This window comes from Cryptomeria japonica, chromosome 4 (genome assembly GCF_030272615.1).
Source record: "Cryptomeria japonica chromosome 4, Sugi_1.0, whole genome shotgun sequence".
NCBI lineage: Eukaryota > Viridiplantae > Streptophyta > Pinopsida > Cupressales > Cupressaceae > Cryptomeria > Cryptomeria japonica.
The window spans coordinates 164,217,523-164,232,978 of NC_081408.1; positions in this window are offsets into that span (position 1 = coordinate 164,217,523).

Consider the following 15,456-nt stretch of genomic DNA (forward strand, 5'->3'; position numbering starts at 1 on the left):
TGATACTACAATGAAAGAGTTTGAAACATGATCCATTCAGGATAACTTATATTCAGAATTATAAAAGCTCAAACAAATGCAGAAATATCATTTTTTCCTACTCAACATAAAGCATATTATGATATTGCTATCAAGGTTCAACTGTGTAGTTTTTTAGTCAAACTAATTGACCCATGTTTCACGAGTTTCATGAAAAAGGCACATGTTGGCACAGTCCAAAGTATCAAAACACATAAATAAAATGCTGAAGTTTGAATAACATTCAAAATCTGCTCTGAATCGTATTAAAATTTTAACTTAAAGCCTTCCCAAATGAAGACGTAAATCTCCAAGTAACTTCCCTCCTTGCCCGATCATGTGATTCATGACACTTCTATTTTTTCCCTTTTTTCTCATGGCAGGTCATGATGGTTTTGTAATCGCATTCATTAGTGAATGGTTTCTCAAACGATCTTTGCCTTCAAAATTGATCTCCACCATTAGTGGCCATTTCACATTTTTTTTATTCTTGGTGCCCTTTTCCTAAATACTCCTTACCACCGTGTGGTCACCAAGCAGGTCTTTAACTTCCCATTTCTTTCCTTTTTCAAACAGGTCTGTCAGTCAGACATGTGGCATTTGGGAGGGGCTTTGAACTTTGCCTTTTCCTTTTGCTAAAAGAAAATCCATTGACATGATGTGTGGCAACCTTCATTAACAACTCACTGGTCCATTGAAACCAAAAAGAACACGTGGCAACAAAATGGAGCCTAACACACACAAGAAGAAAGTGCCTCCTCAAAATCTTGCCTACTTTACGCATGGCAGCATAGGAAAAGATATGAGCATCAAAAAAAGGGGGCAAAAAAACAAGAGGGAACCATGGGAAAAAGGGAACTTGTTCACAACTTTTTGGCAACTCCTAGGGGTGATTTGCTTGCAAATTAAGAACCTCAGAATCCTATTTCCATAGACCAACCCCCGAACCCGTAGGTGATTCAAAGCTAAGAAAGAGCCTTTTACAAAGGAGTCGACTCTAATGATGGATGCATTTGAGCATGCAAGAACACGAAAGCTTGATCTAACTAAAATATTTTTCTAAAGGGAAGATTGCCCAACAACCCAAATGCTTGCTCCAAAGAGAAGTTTAGATGTGCCAAGGATGAATAATATTTTCAATCTCCACAAAATTCTGATCATCTCCTAGTGTCTAAAGATACGCTTGATCTTGCTAAATTTGCTTCAAGAGATGCATCATCTATTATTCTATTGTTGTGGACCCATCTTTAAAGAATGGAGAGGGAAGACCTGTCTATACAAAATATTCAAATTCTCTTTTGAGCGGAGAGGCAACAACTGTTAAATCACTCAAGCAATCTTTAGTATGAGCGACTGCTCTATTGCAATTTATGAATTCATAAGCTTTCTGAGTTGCAATTCTTTGGTCTACAACACCTGCTACAGTAAGCATGTTATCGAACGTCGTGTATAATTTCTTGAGCAATGACTCAAATTTAGGTATGAGTGATGCAATTTCATGCAGGGTTTATTTGACAATAGCTTCTACCTCTAAGCTCAAATGTTATGCATCCACCATGAATTTTAGAGTTGGCGAGAGAGATGTAACAACAACTTTAATATTTTCCTAATATGAAAAATGTAATTGTTGAATGATGGTAATTAGATCAGTTTTGAAGTAGATGTCACGTTTGATGCTTGGAGCATACTAATTTGAGCATCCTTTCATCTTGCCTTAAAAATTAGACCCTCAACCTTCCCTTCCAGGTTTAGTTTATGTCGTTGCAGTTAGGAAATTATTTTTTGAAGGGTTCACTTAGTTGTTATTTTAGCTTCTTGCTCTAATACCAAGCCTCATGGAGCTCTTTGTCAAATTGAGACAGTTTATAGATCAAGTCTTGCTGCATTTGAACTTGAGCAAATGAAGAGGCATAATTCTCTTGATGAACTTTAGAAAGCTCAACCATCTGGTCATGTAGTTGGTCATCTAGCACTTTCTTGACTTGCTTTTCTTCCACTAGCCATATCTAATGTTTGTTAAATTTAATCTTGTTAAACTTTCTTTCAGATATGATATTTTTAGTTCATTTTGGATGTGAGTTACATTCGTGAGATTGGCTTTCAATAGGGCAATCTCCTGATCTTTGCTTTGCAATTCCTTAACTAAATTTTCCTTCTCCTACTAAATATCCCCGAGCTGAGTTACTAAGTTATTAAGCTACTCTTGTAATCTGGTATTTTCATCTTGACTTTGTTGAGATAAAGTCAAGGTCTTTTCCTGTAGCTATTTGGTTAGTCGGGAAACATCTTTAGATAATTGAGCAATTTCCAAATCTTTTACTTTTTCTTTTGTTCTCAAGAGATCCATGGTATTTTTCATATTTTTAAATTTTGCCTCTCTTTTCTCCAGACAATGAGAATGTTGGCAACAAAAAGAAGGAAAACTGAGAGGGGAGGTGAATCAATTTTCACCAGATTATAATGATTAAGAACAATTTCAGATCTAATCAACTGTAGCAAAAAGAAAGATAACAGTAATAGCATCAACACACAAAACACCAATATTTTTTCTATAGAAAACCTGACTAAGGGAAAAACCACGATGGGAACCTATCCACAATGAGATAATACTATGCAGTAGTACGTGTAAATATTACAATGGGGAATGCACATGCATTCAGGCACACCGTCTAGAGCTCACTACTCAAATTACAAAGGCCCAGAAGGCTCCAACCCTCAGGGAAGGTTCACTACCTTACAATAAGATTTAGACTACAATCCGAAAAGAGTGAACTACAAAAGTAGCATCTGCTAATGCCAGATGACAGTGGTCTACACAAATCTCTGCTCAACACACCACATTGAAAGATGAATTCCTTTGTTTGAACATTCACCACTCTTTGATAATGAAGACTAAACACCATGACACCAAATTACATGAATATTGCACCCATTTATACAATTCATCAACCTTGACTACAAGGTCGGCCAAACCCATAACACCTAATTACAAAATTACATCACATGATACATAGATCAACCACCAGACCAATATAATGATATAAATAGCATAACATGGACCTAAATCAAATCCCTAAACACTCATCACCACCGAAAATCATGCCAAGACCAACTGCAACACGTTACACCACCAAAATATTGTATAACACGAAGAACATCACCAAACCATGAAAATCATCATATGCTTGCACAATAATAAATGTAGATCACCAAGACAAATGGGACATGATTAAGAAACACCAAAAAGCACGTTAGAACCATCCACAATAGTTGCACCAACACCACATGCAATTATTCATCAATCAACATGCTAATATTCAAGAATACTCAACAACAACAACTCGGATAAGAAAGATAGCTTCCAGAGCACCAAATCATGAACCACTTGAAATGAAGATACAAACGAGAATCCAAAATATTATCCCAAAACTGCAAGACAAGATATCATCATACCGGATCTCACCAGATCAAAAACCAAACTTTTCCAGCCATTGAACAAAAATACCAAAACCTCAAATGCAGTCACCAGATCAAGTGATATGATCAAGAATATTTTTGGATTAATGAAATAAATTATCTACAACACCAAAACAAAGGATTATGTTGACATCAATGACAACAACATATCCTAGCAACAACAATGTCCAACAATCTCTCCCTTTGGCATTGATGGCAACATATGAATGTGAAAAATAGTCAATGCAAAAAAATGAATTAACATCAGTAAAATCCAACATGCTCCCCCTAAGATCATGCACACAAAGCACCAAAGATAAAATAGTTTTTCACATGCATCTCTCCCCCTTTGACATAAATGCCAAAGATATAAACTGATCAAGCTACTCTCCCAACAAGAAGGAACAATCTCTCCCTTTTAGAATAAACTCATAGCTTTGAAACAACTCACTAACTACTTTGGCTGAGTAGCAACACCAACTTACCAACATGGACAAAAAGATAAGACTATAAAGTCCATCGGATTGAAGCATCTCAATGCACCTTAGTTCTCATGAGGAGGGGCAGTGACCCCTAACTTGTTTCTAAAATGCACAAATGTATCTATAAGTAAAGGCTTAGTGAAAATATCTGCAATTTGATTTTTTGTACAGACACATACTCTAGTTTTACTTCATCATTGACTTTCTCCCTCAATAAATGATACTTTATTGATATATGTTTCATTTTAGAATGCAATACCAGATTCTTGTAAATATTAATAGCATTTAAAATATCACAATAAATAATAGTAGGCTCATCGTACACAACTCTAATTTCTTTCAACATATGTTTCATCCAAACTACCTGAGTACAATTTGTAGCAACAACAATGTATTCAGCTTCAGTAGTAGATAGAGATATAACATCCTATTTCTTGCTTGCCCATGAAACCGACTTCTTTCCCAAAAAGAAAGCTCCATCGATAGTGCTCTTTCGGTCATCTACATCACCTGCTCAATCAGCATTAGTATAGACACATAGCATAAAATCATCATTCTTCAGATACCATAGTCTATAGTCAATAGTTCCCTTCAAGTATCTGAAAATTATTTTAACAATAGTAACATGAGTCTCTTTAGGATTGGCTTGAAATTTGGCACAAAGACACACATCATGCATAATATTTGGTCTAGTTTGAGTCAGGTACAATAGTCCACCAACCATAGATCTCTACAAGGTCTGATCCACTTTCTTCGATTCATCATTTTTAGATAATATGCATCCAGTAACCAGAGGAGTTCCAACGGGTTTAGAATAATCTAACCCAAATATCTTTAACAATTTCTTTACATATTTAGATTGAGAAATGAAAATACCTTTACCGGTTTGAGTAATCTGCAATCCTAAAAAAGAATTTCATCTCACCTATCATAGACATCTCAAATTCCTTTTGCATATCATCAACAAACTTCATACTCAAATCGTCATCTCCTCCAAAAATAATGTCATCTACAAATACTTCAACAATCAAGATGTTATCATTCTCACCCTTAAAGTATAAGTTATTGTCAGCAGTACCTTTACAAAATTCCAACTTCATCAAATACTTATCTAATCTTGCATACTAGGCTCTAGGGGATTGCTTCATTCCGTATAGTGCTTTCTTCAATCTGCATACCTTGTCTCCTTCATCTAATAAATAAAATCCTTCTAGTTGCTCAATGTAGACCTCCTCCTCAAGATCACCATTCAAAAAGGTTTACTTGACATCCATCTAATAAACCTTGAAATTCTTATAGGCAACATATGCAAGCAACAATCTAACAGCTTCAATTCTAGCCATAGGAGCAAAATTTTCTTCATAATCAAATACCTTCCATCTAAGAGAAACCCTTACATACCAATCTTGCTTTGTTTCTTACCACTTCACCAGCTTCATTCAGTTTATTCCAGAACACCCATTTAGTGCCAATCACATTTTTGTCTTTATGTCTCGAAACAAGCTCCCTAGCATTGTTCTTTTCAATCTGATTCAACTCCTCCTCCATAACTTTTATCCAATTTTCATCCTTACGTGCTTCAACAACATCTTTAGGCTCAATATTAGAAATCAAACATATCTCTTTAGCAACAAGTGTTCTCCTGGTCATTACACCCTTGTTCTTATCACAAATAATTTGATTCTTAGAGTGGTTCAATTTTACATACTTGAGAGTCTTCAAATTTTTCGGATTCTCAGTCTCTTGAAGTCCTTCACTGATAGAAGAAATAACTAGATTAACTGTCTCTAGCAGATTAATCTGTTGTAGGATCTTAGTCTATGCAGGCTTAGAAGCAATATCATGTTCATCAATCTCATATCCACATGCTCTAATCTGATTACCAATACATTCATCAACTTTTACATTTGCACTCTCCACTATCTTTTTTAATCTCTTATTGTAACAATAGTAGGCCTTTCTCTTAGTAGAATATCCTAAGAAAATTCCTTCATCACATCTTGCATCAAACTTTCCTATATCCTCATCTCCATTTATATAACATTTGCTTCCAAAAACTCTGAAATATCTAACTGTAGGAACATTACCAAATCATAGTCCATAAGGAGTCTTACCAGAATCACATTTGATATTCACCCATTTGAATGTGTAAACAATAGTGCTAACAACTTCCTTCCAAAAGGTTTGTGCAATATTTCCTTCAATCAACATCATTCTAGCAACATCCAAGATTGTTCTATTCTTCCTTTCAACAACTCCATTCTGCTGAGGGGTTCTAGAAGCAGATAACTATCTTCTAATTCCATTCCTCTCATTGAATGTATCAAATTCACCAGATGTGAATTCTCCTCCTCTGTCAGATCTTAGACACTCCAACTTCAATCCTGTCTCAGTCTCCACCTTTGCTTTGAATATCTTGAATTTATCCAATGCTTATGATTTCTCCCTTAGAATGTCACCCACATCATTCTAGAGTAATAATCAATCAACAACATTAAATACCTATCACCCTACATGCTTCTCACTCTAGTAGGACCACACAATTCAGTATGTACAAGATCTAACAGTCCATTAGATGTATACAATTTTCTTTTAAATGATGTTCTTATTTGCTTCCCCAACTAACATTCTTTACATACTGGATTAGAGGGCTTCACAATCTTAGGAATATCTCTAACAACTTGAGTAGAACTTATTCTTACCATAGAATAAAAGTTATTATGACACATCCTCCTATGTCACAACTAGCTTTCAGCTATCTGAGCAATCAAACAACTTTTCTCACTGGCATTCAAGTGAAAAATATTACCTTTAGTTTTAGTCCCTGTTGCAATCTCTACACCAGAGGCATTTAGAATCTTGCATTTACCATTCTTGAATTGCAACTCATATCCCTTGTCAACCTTCTATCCAACACTCAGAAGATTATGCTTTAATCCTTCAACATATAAGGCATCATCAGTGTTATTCTTACCATCAAAATATATAGAGCCTCTACCACAGATTACACAAGCTTTATCATCTCCAAATCTTACTATACCACCATCATATCTTTCCATACTTACAAATTTACTTTTATCACTTGTCATATGATGTGAACAACCATTGTCAATTACCCATTCATCTTTCTATTCAATCTTAGCAACCAAAGCCTTCTCCTCAACAATGCAACTTGTATGATTCACTAGTACTAGATCATCTTCTTTGATAGCGATAAACACAAACTCATCCCTTGAATTCTTATTCTCTGATTCTTTGTCTGTCACACCTTCATCAATAACATAATAGCATCTCTTCTGATTTATGTAGTTTCGGTAGGGCTTATCATACTTATCATGCTTCTCATATCTATCATGCTTGTCAAATCTATCACGTCTTTTAGGATACCTAGAAGCAAAATGTCCTATCTTATTACAAGAAAAACATTTCAAATGTAACTTTCCATCATACTTACCAACTCCCTTAGGCAATATCTGAGCAATAAGTGCTTCAAGATCATCCAACTCTCTCTCTCTCTCTCTCTCTCTTTCTCTTCCATCTCTCTCATCTCTCTTTCATATCTTGAAACCGTAGATGAACTTTCTCTCGAATCATACAGTTGCTTCCTAGACACAAAGGCTTTAAATGCAGTCTCGGATTTACCATGTGATTCTCCAAATTCTCTCAACTCAAATGCAACCAGCTTACCAACCAACATATCTCTTGTCACAGTAGTCACAGTTTGGATCTCATCAATAGTAGCAACTTTAGCTTTATAAGCAGAAGGCAAGGATCTCGATACCTTAGCAACTATCTCATCTTCCTCAAAAGTTGCACCGACACATCTGATGTTCATAACAAGCTCATTCACTTTAGCCATAAAGGTAATTATGTTCTCATCTTCTCCCATCTTTAATGTTTCATATTTTCCCTTCAAGCTCTGCAATTTAGCAACTTTAACTTGTGAATCACCTTCATACAAGACCTCAAGCTTCTTCCATATCTCATGTGCAGTCTAAAGTCCCATTACATTAGTCATCTCTGAATCAGTCAAAGCACTCAACAACGCTTCCTTAGCTCTTATGTTATGTTCAACTTCCTTGATCTCATCAATAGTAACCGGTCCATTCAGAGGAACATTGTAAAAATTCTTTGTAATCTTATAATAATATTCACCAAGACACTTCAAATGAACTTCCATCTAGTCCTTCCAGACAGTATAATTATTTCCTTCAAATATAGGACTCTCCTTCTTGAACACATAAGATACTGTAGTCACATAAATCTGTCCATTTTAATTAAATGAATATTTCGTATTTATTTGATTAAAAATCCACTAGCCATCAATTAATTAAATTAATATTTAATTAATTCATCCCCAAACATTCTTCTATTAATTAAATAAATTATTCGATAAATAAAATCAATTTATTTAATTAAATCCCCCTTTTCCTCTTTTAAATAAATTAACATTTATTTAAATCATTTTAAAAACCCCCCCCCACTTGCATTTTCCTACAAATGCAACTTGCACACATTTATTGGAATAAATGAATTTTTATTTTAATAAAATCCTATTTTCCCTCACCCACCAAATCCACTTGCAAAATCTAATCCCCTTCTAGATTCTTCTAAACCCCTTCCTAATTAACCTAATCCATCCCCTAATTATTGTCACATTCCTAAGCAAAATGGAGTCACTTCTCAAATGGCCCAAAGTCTTGGATAACCATTGAAGGTTTTTCAACCTTCAACCACCAAAAACCCCAAAGTCTTTGAAAACCATTGAAGGCTTCCAACTTTCAACCACTTAATCCCCCAAAGTCTTCAATAACCATTAATGGTTAATTCAACTCTCCCACATGGTTAAAACATTTGTTTTGACTCAACCTCTATCCAACCCAAGGGTCTCATCAAGCATTTAATGCTTTGACCATGATTATCTCTTAATCATTTGCACAAAGGTTTATCCTTGGATTAACTCCTAATCCAGTGGGTAATCCTAATTTAGGCTTGACTCTTAGCCTTTAGATAACCATGAGGTCTTCTCAGGCCTTTAATGCCTCCAACCTCTTCTCTCAACCCAATCCTGTGTTGACACTTGTCACTATTTTATTGGTGCAAATTGTGCACATGGATCCCCAACTTTCAAGCTTGACCCTTGATTAAACCTTTCAATCCTGGCCATCCATTGCTCCATTTTTCCTATAAATAGAGCCCATTCCTTCATAATCCAGATCCTGAAAACTTGTATGCATCTAAGCTATAGACATTTTAGAAAGCATTTAGTAATAGCATAACTAAATATTGTCTTTTTGGTTAAAACACATCATTTTAGCATAAAAATAGCTTTTCATTTCATGTTTAGAGCTATTCTATAAATCTCAATCCTCCATAAGCATCCATAGTGCAAAAAGCTGCTGAGAGCTACACTATTTTGGAACTTGGAGAGGAGAGGAACAAGGGAGAAGGAGCTAATCTCATGCTAAGAGACAGTTGGAGATGTCTCATTGTTTTACTTCTTTAGTTAGATTCATTAGCATGTGTTTTTAGTATCTCTCTTGGAATGCCTTCATGTTTTAGTTTTTGATTGACTAACTCTAACATCTTGTGTGTTTTGTGTTGATTGATCTTGGACTAACCTTGTGCCATTTAGGAGGGCATCAGATACCATCCCAGATCTCCTCAAGCGATCAAGCTTCTTCCAGAGGATCTAGCTATGATACCACTTGCAGGAAATAACAAGAAGGAAAACTTGTTGGGAAAATGGTGTCTCAACCTTGCATTTACATGAGGTTACTATTTATAGTAAGTTTCATTTGAGCATGAAATGGTGTGAAATTCTCTCTGAAGCTTCCGGCTGGCTAGATAAGCATTCCGGTAAAGCTACGTTGCAAGATCACAAATAGTTTTTGTAGTCACACAAATCTGTCCAGCTTAATTAAATAAATATTTGCTATTTATTTGATTAAAAATCTACTAGCCATCAGTTAATTAAATTAATATTTAATTAATTCATCCCCAAACATTCTTCTATTAATTAAATAAATTATTCAATTTATTTTAATTAATTCATTAAATCAAATTCCATTCAATTAAATAAATAAAATCTATTTATTTAATTAAATTCCCTTTTCCTCTTTTAAATAAATTAAATAAAACATTTATTTAATTCATTATCCCCACCCCAGTTGCATTTTCCTACAAATGCAACTTGCACACATTTATTGAAATAAATGAATTTTTATTTTTAATAAAATCCTATTTTCCCTCACCCACCAAATCCACTTGCAAAATCTAATCCCCTTCTAGATTCTTCTAACCCCTTCCTAATTAGCCTAATCCATCCCCTAATTATTGTCACATTCCTAAGCAAAGGGAAGTCACTTCTCAAAGCCTAAAAGTCTTTGATAACCATTAAAGGCTTCCAACCTTCAACCACTAAATGTCTCAAAGTCTTGGATAACCTTTGAAAGCTTCCAACCTTCAACCACTTAATCCACAAAGTCTTCAAAAACCATTAATGGTTAACCCAAACCCTCCTACATGGTTAAAACATTTGTTTTGACTCAACCTCTACCCAACCCAAGGCTCTCATCAGGCCTTTAATGCTTTGACCATGATTATCTCTTAATCATTTGCACAAAGGTTTATTCTTGGATTAATTCCTAATCCAGTGGATAATCTTAATTTAGGCTTGACCCTTAGCCTTAGATAACCATGAGGTCTTCTCAGGCCTTTAATGCCTCCAACCTCTTCTTTCAACCCAACCCTATGTTGACATTTGTCACCATTTCATTGGTGTCAATTGAGCACATGGATCCCCAACTTTCAAGCTTGACCCTTGGTTAAACCCTTCAATCCAGGCCATCCATTGATCCATTTTTCCTATAAATAGAGCCCATTCCTTCATAATCCAGATCCTGAAAACTTGTATGCATTTAGGCTATAGACATTTTTAGAGAGCATTTGACATAGTATAACTAATATCTTGTTATTTTAGATAAAATCAATCATTTTAGCATCAATAGCATAGTATTAGCTTCTTTATTTACATTTAGAGCTATACTACAATCTCAATCCTCCATAAGCATCCATAGTGCAAAAAGCTGCTGAGAGCTACACTATTTTGGAACTTGGAGAGGAGAGGAACAAGGGAGAAGGAGCTAAGGCCATGCTAAGAGGCAGTTGGAGATGCCTCATAATCTTTGTTTCATTTAGTAGATACATTTGCATGCTTTTAATGTCTCTCTTGGTATGCCTTCATAGATTAGTTTTTGATTGACTAACACTAACGGTTTTTGTGTCTTTGGTGTTGTTTATCATTTGCTAACCTTGTGCCATTTTGCAGGGCATCATTTGGTGAACCCGACATGAATCGGAACACTTCAACAAACAATTATTTTTTTGACAACTAACATATTTTGCTTGTTGAAAGTGCCACACAGGTCGCGCTTCGGCACTAATGAACATGTTTTAGCGCTATCGAAACAATTTCTTTTAGCGCTATTGTCTCTAAAATAGCGCTATTGAAAAAGCTTCAGCGCTATTGACAACATTCTGGCGCTTTTGTCACAATTCTGGCGCTATTGAAACAATTCTGGCGCTTTTGACCTCTCTATTTTTTTATATTCTTTCAGCGCTACTGTGTAAATTAGCGCTTATGTAAACACAGACTAGCGCTTTTGTATAAATTAGCGCTTCTGTCCAAAACGCAGATTAGCGCTATTGCGACAGAGTGTTGTCCAAAGTCGCCTTGTAACCGAAAAATTAAGCAACTTAGGCTTGTGGAAGCCCCCCTTGAACATTGGTTTTTACTAACTTGTTTTTTTTGTTCATGCAGGTTAACAAGCCAACATAAAAATCACAAAATTGTCATTTAGTGCTTAAAAAGAACTTGAAAAACACAAAAAAAAAAATATTCATTGCTTTCTAGTTAGGAATCATTTTCTTTTGGTGCTTAAAATCAACAACACAAATTTGATTTCATTGCATCAATTTGGACCTAAAATTTACAATCCACACTTCAAAATTTTGGTGCAAATAAAATACACAATCCACTTGTTTTGAGTTTTGCAAACAAATTTTACTTCAAGCAAAAAAACGTGTTTTTCATTAAGTTGACCAGGATTTCCAAATTTTTAGATTACAACACATTTTGCCATTGAAGTTAAAACGAACACCATGACTGTTGGAGCAACATCTCCAAATAGTTAAATCACCTTTGCAAATGCTGGATTAAAAAGAACAAGTGTTTTACGTATTTGGCACGCTTGTGCAAAAAGTTAGTCGAGTGGTCCTACTTCTAACACACACTATCCTCTCCCTTGGCTCTCGTGGTCCTAGGTGCAAGAGAACAGTGTTAGTAACACTCAAAATTTTATCTTTTTAAGAGAGGCCTGCCAAGGGATCGATACTCTTGGGAACGACCTCGAGCGGTAAATCTTTTGAGCCGCTATAGAAATCAGGTGAGAGCGAAAGCTGTAGCCTTGGGTATAGCTGTTCCTACAGTGTAACTGGCCGAAAGGACAAATGGGCCCCACCACCAGTTACAAGGCTCTTAAGTGAGTCACTGCAGAATGAACTTATGTCCAAAAACATCGAACATGACTAAACACCTTTAAGTAGTAGCCCACCCGTTCTATTGATTGAGGATATTTGCGATATAATTTAGTGCAAGAGCATAGATGGTTTTGCTCCCAAGATACTCACCATACATATTTCCTTGAGTAGAAACATAGCTTTTTGAAAAGTCACTTGTGGCTTGATAAAAGTGGTGACTCCCCCATCATAGGGATCATCTATTTGTTATGCTCGCGCAAGACTTAGTATATCACATCCTTACCTGCCACGACGGGATTCATAAGGTATGTAGTACCAAAGTCGAAGAAATATCAAGATGTGGGCTAAATTTATCACAACTGGCCATTTGACCTTAGGGATAAAAAGTGTTTGAAGTGTGTTCGTTTTAAAGACCTAGTGCAAATTGAGCCGACTTCAGGCTTTGGAAATACACCTTAAAATACATCTAAAGGAAGGGTCATAAGAAGTCCAAGGATTGGGTTGATCTAGACCCATACTCATTTGTGCCTTTTCGGCAACATTCTTGTGTTTGTGTGCTTGCTTTGTTTTCTTGTCAAAGAAAAGTCAGAAGATCAATCCCAAAAACAAAGTATTCATCCAACATTTCTCAAAACAACCAAACACATCAACAAAGTGCAAACAACAAAGAGTCAAATTTTATGACCATTCTTCACATCTTGCGAAAGAAGAAGCGTCATCAGAATATCAACTTGAAAAGAAGACCATTAAGCTCAAAGGCTTTGATCAAAAGAAGAAAGTTCTTCTATCTAAATAGACAAATCTTTGTCTCACATAGAGTCTTTCTACATCGCATGCGTCTATACCTTCAAGGTAAAATCATTGAATCATAGAGCTTTTATGCAATATAGAGCTCTGAGTTATCACAAAAATTAAGGAGGAAGGATTAATCCCAACTTCTTCCCAAACATCTGTATCACATACAACACAGCTCGAGAAATACCACCAAAACCTGAAAGGGAAGAGGTAGAGTTTGTCCCATTCGTAACACAAAGTTTTTATTGAAGTTGAAAACATTTTCATCCATCATCTCACTCATACATAATCACTCCATCATCAATCTGTCCCAACTCTCAAAAAATTAAGAGGTTCTTGTCCCAAGTTCTCTTTTAGATATTGCTTGAATCAAACACATCACATTTAGATTGTTTCTACATCTAGGATAAGCTCATCCTAAGAAACACATCTACGTAGGTTAAAACTAGTTCATGAGTGAATCCTCTCATTACTAGGTAGTTCAATCTGTAACACATCTCAGATTTCTCTACACCTTATCACATCAAATCTTATCAAAACAAGCAAGCAAATTCGAAGAAGGAATTTCGGTTACATCTACCTTAAAAGTGCTAGAGATCTACATACCACATAATTCACCAACCATCAATCTCTCATTTCAAACTCATCATCATTTTCATGCAATTTCAAAGACTCATAAACAAAATGGCCCAAACTCGATCACAGTCACGACAACGAGAAATAGAAATAGAAGAAGAAGAAGAGGAAAATCTCAATGAATTCCAAGAAGCACTTGGAGGAAATGCAAATGACGAAAACCCAAGTACTCCTACTCCTGCAACAATAGAAAGGGCCCAGCATAACCCTCTCTCTAACAGATTATTTGACGAAATACTCAGGAGCAATGCAGATGCTCACTTCTTAAAACTTGCTCAAGAAGGAGCCAAACTCCCCTCAGACTTTGATCTTGCCCAATTAAGACAAGCATCAGAAAGACAAAGTCGCCATGAGGAGGAAAGGGGTAGAGATCCCATCAGATATAACATTCCTCGAGGTAACCCACCACCTCCTCCTCCAAATGAAATGGAGATGTTGCGGCAACAAGTCGAGAATCTCGCCCAACAACTTCATAGTGGTGTTAAGACCAATCAATTCTCACTTAATGACATCTGTCCCTATCCTTTTGATAGGAATCTTTATATGCCACCCTTTCCATGCAGGTTCGAAACACCAAAATTCAAAAAATATAGAGGAAAGGGAGATCCCCGTGATCATGTCAGAGAATTTCATTTCGCTTGTCTTGAAGTGGCATATGAAGACACATACCTAATGCGCCTCTTTCCCCAAAGCTTGGGAGGAACAACTACATCATGGTTTTCCCGACTACCAGGTGGCATTAGAACATTTGAGGAACTCATCTAGAAGTTCCTATCTCATTACTCTTATAATATTGAACGCGACATCACCATGGCTGATCTATGCAACACCAAACAAAAACCAGGTGAATTATTCTCAGTATTCCTGCAACGATGGCGCCAAATGTCTAGCAGACGTTCTCTTCAGTTACTTGAACGAGAACTAGTGGAAATTTTCATTTCCAACTTAAACGAAGAAATGGAATTTCACCTGGATGTCAAAGACACAGACTCCTTTAACGATATGATCACCAAGGGTATAAAATGTGAAAGGGCACTCATCAAAAAAGGACTCATCAAAATCTTTAATGAACCAAAAGATGGTCCTCGCCCGCGCTTCAATAGTGATAAACCAAACTTCTGGAACAAGAATAAGAATATCGTCAATGATGGGGTTGTGGATGCTCGAACTATCCAAAATGCACAACCTGTGGTTCGATTTGCAGGACAAAATCCTCCACCACAGAATAACACAAATGTTCCTTCCAATCAAGGTCGCATCACATCTCATGATGAACCAAGACCTCATCCACAAAAACAAAAACGCACATACACTCCCTTAGGGGAACCCATTGAAACAGTGATGCGACAACTCATTTCTCAGAATTTGATCACTCTACCTAAACTATCCAACTATGAGCCTCAGGTCAAACCAGCATGGTGGAGAGATACTGAACACTGTGAGTTCCATCAAGGAAGAGGACACAAGACAAGTAATTGTCACTGATTGAAAGATCTCATTCAAGATCTTATTGATCGAGGAGAAATTG